Source organism: Brassica rapa, unplaced genomic scaffold (assembly GCF_000309985.2).
Source record: "Brassica rapa cultivar Chiifu-401-42 unplaced genomic scaffold, CAAS_Brap_v3.01 Scaffold0632, whole genome shotgun sequence".
NCBI lineage: Eukaryota > Viridiplantae > Streptophyta > Magnoliopsida > Brassicales > Brassicaceae > Brassica > Brassica rapa.
This window is the reverse complement of record NW_022610572.1, coordinates 34236-43582: the sequence shown is the minus strand read 5'-3', so window position 1 is coordinate 43582 and position 9347 is coordinate 34236. Positions and strand designations below refer to the sequence as shown.

Sequence of the window (9347 nt, the reverse complement as noted above, 5' to 3'; positions counted from 1 at the left end):
AAGAGTGAATAAATCTCATAGGAGTTAGGATGAAGAAGCTATCCCACTTTCAAATCAGGTGATCCCCAGTTTTCCTGTTTGGGAATATGACAACTTCTTTGTCATTCTAATCAAACCAGGATGAATCGCGATGTAAGAAGCTTGATTTTGATACATAAAGTAGTGGAGAACCACCAGGAAGTTGAATAAATCTCATAGGAGTTAGGATAAGAAGCTATCCCACTTTCAAATCAGGTGATCCCAAGTTTTCCTGTTTGGGAATTTGACAACTTCTTTGTCATTCTAATCAAACCCGATGAATCGCGATTGTAAGAAGCTTGATTTTGATACAAAAAGTAGTGGAGAATCACCAGGAAATTGCATAAATCTCATAGGAGCTAGGATGAACAAGCTATCCCATTTTCAAATCAGGCGATCCCTGTTTTCCTGTTTGGGAATATGAAAACTTCTTTTTCATTCTAATCAAACCAGGATGAATCGCGATGTAAGAAGCTTAATTTGATACAAAAAGTAGTGGAGAACCACCAGGAAGTTGAATAAATCTCATAGGAGTTAGGATGAAAGAAGCTATCCACTTTCAAAATCAGGTGATCCAGTTTTCCTGTTTGGGAATATGACAACTACTTTGTCATTTAATCAAACCAGGATGAATCGCGATGTAGAAGCTTGATTTTGATACATAAAGTAGTGGAGAACCACCAGGAAGTTGAATAAATCTCATAGGAGTTAGGATGAAGAAGCTATCCCACTTTCAAATCAGGTGATGCCCAGTTTTCCTGATTGGGAATATGACAACTACTTTGTCATTCTAATCAAACCAGGATGAATCGCGATGTAAGAAGCTTGAGTTTTGATACATAAAGTAGTGAACCACTAGGAAGTTGAATAAATCTCATAGGAGTTAGGATAAAGAAGCTATCCCACTTTCAAATCAGGTGATCCCAGTTTTCCTGTTTGGGAATATGACAACTACTTTGTCATTCTAATCAAACCAGGATGAATCGCGATGTAAGAAGCTTGATTTTGATACATAAAGTAGTGGAGAACCACCAGGAAGTTGAATAAATGTCATAGGAGTTAGGATGAAGAAGCTATCCCACTTTCAAATCAGGTGATCCCAGTTTTCCTGTTTGGGAATATGACAACTTCTTTGTCATTCTAATCAAACCAGGATGAATCGCGATGTAAGAAGCTTGATTTTGATACATAAAGTAGTGGAGAACCACCAGGAAGTTGAATAAATCTCATAGAGTTAGGATGAAGAAGCTATCCCACTTTCAAATCAGGTGATCCTCAGTTTTCCTGTTTGGGAATATGACAGCTTCTTTGTCATTCTAATCAAACCAGGATGAATCGAGATGTAAGAAGCCTTATTTTGATACATAAAGTAGTGGAGAATTACCAGGAAGTTGAATAAATCTCATAGGAGTTGGATGAACAAGCTATCCCATTTTCAAATCAGTCGATCCCTGTTTTCCTGTTTGGGAATATGAAAACTTCTTTCTCATTCTAATCAAACCATGATGAATCGCGATGTAAGAAGCTTAATTTTGATACATAAAGTAGTGGAGAACCACCAGGAAGTTGAATAAATCTCATAGGAGTTAGGATGAAGAAGCTATCCCACTTTCAAATCAGGTGATCCCTAGTTTTCATGTTTGGGAATATGACAACTTCTTTGTCATTCTAATCAAACCAGGATGAATCGAGATGTAAGAAGCCTTATTTTGATACATAAAGTAGTGGAGAATCACCAGGAAGTTGAATAAATCTCATAGGAGTTAGGATGACGAAGATATCCCACTTTCAAGTAAGGTGATACCCAGTTCTCCTGTGTGGGAATATGACAACTTCTTTGTCATTATAATCAAACCAGGATGAATCGCGATGTAAGAAGCTTGATTTTGATACATAAAGTAGTGGAGAACTACCAGTAAGTTGAATAAATCTCATAGGAGTTAGGATAAAGAAGCTATCCCACTTTCAAATCAGTTGATCTATGTTTTCCTGTTTGGGAATATGACAACTTCTTTGTCATTCTAATCAAACCAGGATTAATCGTGATGTAAGAAGCTTGATTTTGATACATAATTTAGTGGAGAATCACCAGGAAGTTGAATAAATCTCATCGGAGTTAGGATGAAGAAGCTATCCCACTTTCAAATCAGGTGATCCCAGTTTTTCTGTTTGGGAATATGACAACTACTTTGTCATTCTAATCAAACCAGGACGAATCGCAATGTAAGAAGCTTAATTTTGATACAAAAAGTTGTGGAGAATCACCAGGAAGTTTAATAAATCTCATAGGAGTTAGGATGACGAAGCTATCCATCTTTCAAATCAGGTGATCCCAAGTTTTCCTGTTTGGGAATTTGACAACTTCTTTGTCATTCTAATCAAACCAGTATGAATCACGATGTAAGAAGCTTGATTTTGATACAAAAAGTAGTTGAGAATCACCATGAAGTTGAACAAATCTCATAGGAGTTAGGATGAAGAAGCTTTCCCACTTTCAAACCAGGTGATCCCTAGTTTTCCTTTCTGGGAATATGATAACTTCTTTGTCATTCTAATCAAACCAGGATGAATCGCGATGTAAAAAGCTTGATTTTGATACATAAAGTAGTGGAGAATCACCAGGAAGTTTAATAAATCTCATAGGAGTTAGGATAAAGAAGCTATCCCACTTTCAAATCAGTTGATCTCAGTTTTCCTGTTAAAGAATATGACAACTTCTTTGTCATTCTAAACAAACCAGGATTAATCGTGATGTAAGAAGCTTGATTTTGATACATAATTTAGTGGAGAATCACCAGGAAGTTGAATAAATCTCATCGAAGTTAGGATGAAGAAGCTATCCCACTTTCAAATCAGGTGATCCCAGTTTTCCTGTTTGGGATTATAACAACTACTTTGTCATTCTAATCAAACCAGGACGAATCGCAATGTAAGAAGCTTAATTTTGATACAAAAAGTTGTGGAGAACCACCAGGAAGTTGAATAAATCTCATAGGAGTTAGGATGAAGAAGCTATCCCATTTTGAAATCAGGTGATCCCTGTTTCCTGTTTGGGAATATGACAACTTCTTTGTCATTCTAATCAAACCAGGATGAATCGCGATGTAAGAAGCTTAATTTTGATATATATAGTAGTGGAGAACCGCCAGGAAGTTGAATAAATCTCATAGGAGTTAGGATGAAGAAGCAATCCCACTTTCAAGTCATGTGATCCCCAGTTTTCCTGTTTCGGAATATGACAACTACTTTGTCATTCTAGTCAAACCAGGATGAATCGCGATGTAAGAAGCTTGAGTTTTGATACATAAAGTAGTGGAGAACCACCAGGAAGTTGAATAAATCTCTTAGGAGTTAGGATGACGAAGCTATCCCACTTTCAAATCAGGTGATCCTCAGTTTTCCTGTGTGGGAATATGACAACTTCTTTATCATTCTAATCAAACCAGGATGAATAGTGATGTAAGAAGCTTGATTTTGATACATAAAGTAGTGGAGAACCACCAGTAAGTTGAATAAATCTCATAGGAATTAGGATAACGAAGCTATCCCACTTTCAAATCAGGTGATCCCAAGTTTTCCTGTTTGGGAATTTGACAACTTCTTAGTCATTCTAATCAAACCAGAATGAATCGCGTTGTAAGAAGCTTGATTTTGATACAAAAAGTAGTGGAGAATCACCATGAAATTGAATAAATCTCATAGGAGTTAGGATGAAGAAGCTTTCCCACTTTCACACTAGGTTATCCCCAGTTTTCCTTTCTGGGAATATGATAATTTCTTTGTCATTCTAATCAAACCAGGATGAATCGCGATGTAAAAAGCTTGATTTTGATACATAAAGTAGTGGAGAATCACCAGGAAGTTTAATAAATCTCATAGGAGTTAGGATAAAGAAGCTATCCCACTTTCAAATCAGTTGATCTCAGTTTTCCTGTTTGGGAATATGACAACTTCTTTGTCATTCTAAACAAACCAGGATTAATCGTGATGTAAGAAGCTTGATTTTGATACATAATTTAGTGGAGAATCACCAGGAAGTTGAATAAATCTCATCGAAGTTAGGATGAAGAAGCTATCCCACTTTCAAATCAGGTGATCCCAGTTTTCCTGTTTGGGATTATGACAACTACTTTGTCATTCTAATCAAACCAGGACGAATCACAATGTAAGAAGCTTAATTTTGATACAAAAAGTTGTGAAGAACCACCAGGAAGTTGAATAAATCTCATAGGAGTTAGGATGAAGAAGCTATCCCATTTTCAAATCAGGTGATCCCAGTTTTCCTATTTGGGAATTTGACAACTTCTTTGTCATTCTAATCAAACCAGAATGAATCACGTTGTAAGAAGCTTGATTTTGATACAAAAAGTAGTGGAGAATCACCAGGAGGTTGAATAAATGTCATAGGAGTTAGGATGAAGAAGCAATCCCACTTTCAAATCAGGTGATCCCAAGTTTTCCAGTTTCGGAATATGAAAACTACTTTGTCATTCTAATCAAACCAGAATTAATCGCGATGTATGAAGCTTGAGTTTGATACATAAAGTAGTGGAAAACCTCCAGGAAGTTGAATAAATCTCTTAGGAGTTAGGATGCCGAAGATATCCTACTTTCAAATAAGGTGATCCTTAGTTCTCCTGTCTGGGAATATGACAACTTCTTTGTCATTATAATCAAACCAGGATGAATCGCGATGTAAGAAGCTTGATTTTGATACATAAAGTGGTGGAGAACTACCAGAAAGTTGAATAAATCTCATAGGAGTTAGGATAAAGAAGCTATCCCACTTTCAAATCAGGTGATCCCAGTTTTCTTGTTTGGGAATATGACAACTTCTTTGTCATTCTAGTCAAACCAGGATTAATCGCGATGTAAGAAGCTTGAGTTTTGATACAAAAGTAGTGGAGAACCACCAGGAAGTTGAATAAATCTCATAGGAGTTAGGATGACGAAGCTATCCCACTTTCAAATCAGGTGATCCCAGTTTTCCTGTTGGGAATATGACAACTTCTTTGTCATTCTAATCAACCAGGATGAATCGCGATGTAAGAAGCTTAATTTTGATATATATAGTAGTGGAGAACCACCAGGAAGTTGAATAAATCTCATAGGAGTTAGGATGAAGAAGCTATCCCACTTTCAAATCATGTGATCCCAGTTTTCCTGTTTCGGAATATGACAACTACTTTGTCATTCTAGTCAAACCAGGATGAATCGCGATGTAAGAAGCTTGAGTTTTGATACATAAAGTAGTGGAGAACCACCAGGAAGTTGAATAAATCTCATAGGAGTTAGGATAAAGAAGCTATCCCACTTTGAAATCAGGTGATCCCTGCTTTCCTGTTTGGGAATATGACAACTTCTTTGTCATTCTAATCAAACCAGGATTAATCGTGATGTAAGAAGCTTGATTTTGATAAATAATTTAGTGGAGAATCACCAGGAAGTTGAATAAATCTCATCAAAGTTAGGATGAAGAAGCTATCCCACTTTCAAATCAGGTGATCCCAGTTTTCCTGTTTGGGATTATGATAACTACTTTGTCATTCTAGTCAAACCAGGATGAATCGCGATGTAAGAAGCTTAATTTTGATACAAAAAGTTGTGGAGAACCACCAGGAAGTTGAATAAATCTCATAGGAGTTAGGATGAAGAAGCTATCCCATTTTGAAATCAGGTGATCCATGTTTTCCTGATTGGGAATATGACAACTTCTTTGTCATTCTAATCAAACCAGAATGAATCGCGATGTAAGAAGCTTAATTTTGATATATATAGTAGTGGAGAACCGCCAGGAAGTTGAATAAATCTCATAGGAGTTAGGATGACGAAGCAATCCCACTTTCAAGTCATGTGATCCCCAGTTTTCCTGTTTCGGAATATGACAACTACTTTGTCATTCTAGTCAAACCAGGATGAATCGCGATGTAAGAAGCTTAATTTTGATATATATAGTAGTGGAGAACCGCCAGGAAGTTGAATAAATCTCATAGGAGTTAGGATGACAAAGCTATCCCACTTTCAAATCAGGTGATCCTCAGTTTTCCTGTTTGGGAATATGACAACTTCTTTGTCATTCTAATCAAACCAGGATGAATCGCGATGTAAGAAGCTTAATTTTGATATATATAGTAGTGGAGAACCGCCAGGAAGTTGAATAAATCTCATAGGAGTTAGGATGAAGAAGCAATCCCACTTTCAAGTCATGTGATCCCCAGTTTTCCTGTTTCGGAATATGACAACTACTTTGTCATTCTAGTCAAACCAGGATTAATCGCGATGTAAGAAGCTTGAGTTTTGATACATAAAGTAGTGGAGAACCACCAGGAAGTTGAATAAATCTCTTAGGAGTTAGGATGACGAAGCTATACCACTTTCAAATCAGGTGATCCTCAGTTTTCCTGTTTGGGAATATGACAACTTCTTTGTCATTCTAATCAAACCAGGATGAATCGCGATGTAAGAAGCTTAATTTTGATATATATAGTAGTGGAGAACCGCCAGGAAGTTGAATAAATCTCATAGGAGTTAGGATGAAGAAGCAATCCCACTTTCAAGTCATGTGATCCCCAGTTTTCCTGTTTCGGAATATGACAACTACTTTGTCATTCTAGTCAAACACGGATTAATCGCGATGTAAGAAGCTTGAGTTTTGATACATAAAGTAGTGGAGAACCACCAGGAAGTTGAATAAATCTCATAGGAGTTAGGATAACGAAGCTATCCCACTTTCAAATCAGGTGATCCAAAGTTTTCCTGTTTGGGAATTTGACAACTTCTTTGTCATTCTAATCAAACCAGGATTAATCGTGATGTAAGAAGCTTGATTTTGATAAATAATTTAGTGGAGAATCACCAGGAAGTTGAATAAATCTCATCGAAGTTAGGATGAAGAAGCTATCCCACTTTCAAATCAGGTGGTCCCAGTTTTCCTGTTTGGGATTATGACAACTACTTTGTCATTCTAATCAAACCAGGACGAATCGCAATGTAAGAAGCTTAATTTTGATACAAAAAGTTGTGGAGAACCACCAGGAAGTTGAATAAATCTCATAGGAGTTAGGATGAAGAAGCTATCCCATTTTGAAATCAGGTGATCCATGTTTTCCTGATTGGGAATATGACAACTTCTTTGTCATTCTAATCAAACCAGAATGAATCGCGATGTAAGAAGCTTAATTTTGATATATATAGTAGTGGAGAACCACAGGAAGTTGAATAAATCTCATAGGAGTTAGGATGACGAAGCAATCCCACTTTCAAGTCAGGTGATCCCAGTTTTCCTGTTTCGGAATATGACAACTACTTTGTCATTCTAGTCAAACCAGGATGAATCGCGATGTAAGAAGCTTAATTTGATATATATAGTAGTGGAGAACCACCAGAAGTTGAATAAATCTCATAGGAGTTAGGATGACAAGCTATCCCACTTTCAAATCAGGTGATCCTCAGTTTTCCTGTTTGGGAATATGACAACTTCTTTGTCATTCTAATCAAACCAGGATGAATCGCGATGTAAGAAGCTTAATTTTGATAATATAGTAGTGGAGAACCGCAGGAAGTTGAATAAATCTCATAGGAGTTAGGATGAAGAAGCAATCCCACTTTCAAGTCATGTGATCCCCAGTTTTCCTGTTTCGGAATATGAAACACTACTTTGTCATTCTAGTCAAACCAGGATGAATCGCGATGTAAGAAGCTTGAGTTTTGATACATAAAGTAGTGGAGAACCACCAGGAAGTTGAATAAATCTCATAGGAGTTAGGATGGACGAAGCTATCCACTTTCAAATCAGGTGATCCCAGTTTTCCTGTTTGGGAATATGACAACTTCTTGTCATCTAATCAAACCAGGATGAATCGCGATGTAAGAAGCTAATTTTGATATATAAAGTAGTGGAGAACCACCAGGAAGTTGAATAAATCTCATAGGAGTTAGGATGAAGAAGCTATCCCACTTTCAAATCAGGTGATCCCCAGTTTTCCTGTTTGGGAATATGACAACTTCTTTGTCATTCTAATCAAACCAGGATGAATTCGTGATGTAAGAAGCTTGATTTTGATACATAAAGTAGTGGAGAAACCAGGAAGTTGAATAAATCTCATAGGAGTTAGGCTAACGAAGCTATCCCACTTTCAAATCAGGTGATCCCAAGTTTTCCTGTTTGGGAATTTGACAACTTCTTTGTCATTCTAATCAAACCAGGATGAATCGTGATGTAAGAAGCTTGATTTTGATAAATAATTTAGTGGAGAATCACCAGGAAGTTGAATAAATCTCATCGAAGTTAGGATGAAGAAGCTATCCCACTTTCAATCAACAGGTGATCCCAGTTTTCCTGTTTGGGATTATGACAACTACTTTGTCATTCTAATCAAACCAGGACGAATCGCGATGTAAGAAGCTTGATTTTGATACAAAAAGTTGTGGAGACCACCAGGAAGTTGAATAAATCTCATAGGAGTTAGGATGAAAGAAGCTATCCCATTTTGAAATCAGGTGATCCATGTTTTCCTGTTTGGGAATATGACAACTTCTTTGTCATTCTAATCAACCAGGATGAATCGCGATGTAAGAAGCTTGATTTTGATAATATAGTAGTGGAGAACCGCCAGAAGTTGAATAAATCTCATAGGAGTTAGGATGAAGAAGCTATCCCACTTTCAAATCAGGTGATCCCCAGTTTTCCTGTTTCGGAATATGACAACTACTTTGTCATTCTAATCAAACCAGGATGAATCTCGCGATGTAAGAAGCTTATTTTGATACATATAGTAGTGGAGAACCACCAGGAGTTGAATAAATCTCATAGGAGTTAGGATGAAGAAGCTATCCCACTTCAAGTCAGGTGATCCCAGTTTTCCTGTTTGGGAATATGACAACTTCTTTGTCATTCTAATCAAACCAGGATGAATCGAGATGTAAGAAGCTTTATTTTGATACATAAAGTAGTGGAGAACCACCAGGAAGTTGAATAAATCTCATAGGAGTTAGGATAAAGAAGCTACCCCACATTCAAATCAGGTGAACCCCAGTTTTCCTGTTTGGGAATATAACAACTACTTTGTCATTCTAGTCAAACCATGATGAATCGCGACGTAAGAAGCTTGATTTTGATACATAAAGTAGTGGAGAACCACCAGGAAGTTGAATAAATCTCATAGGAGTTAGGATGAAGAAGCTATCCCACTTTCAAATCAGGTGATCCCTAGTTTTCATGTTTGGAAATATGACAACTTTTTTGTCATTCTAATCAAACCAGGATGAATCGAGATGTAAGAAGCCTTATTTTGATACATAAAGTAGTGGAGAATCACCAGGAAGTTGAA

At 36.9% G+C, this 9347-nt stretch overlaps 1 long non-coding RNA gene across 4 annotated transcripts; it reads left to right on the top strand.

Annotated features, from left to right (window-relative positions):
* Window positions 1-68: 68 nt before the first annotated feature.
* Window positions 69-4751, top strand: LOC117130672. 4 transcript variants are annotated; one of them, XR_004453980.1, is made up of 2 exons: window positions 69-180; window positions 4408-4751. It is a non-coding gene; the product is annotated as an uncharacterized LOC117130672 (long non-coding RNA). The 4 variants fall into 4 exon arrangements; XR_004453983.1 differs by lacking the exon at window positions 69-180 and adding an exon at window positions 1662-1760; XR_004453981.1 differs by lacking the exon at window positions 69-180 and adding an exon at window positions 2303-2643.
* The last annotated feature ends 4596 nt before the right edge of the window (window positions 4752-9347 follow it).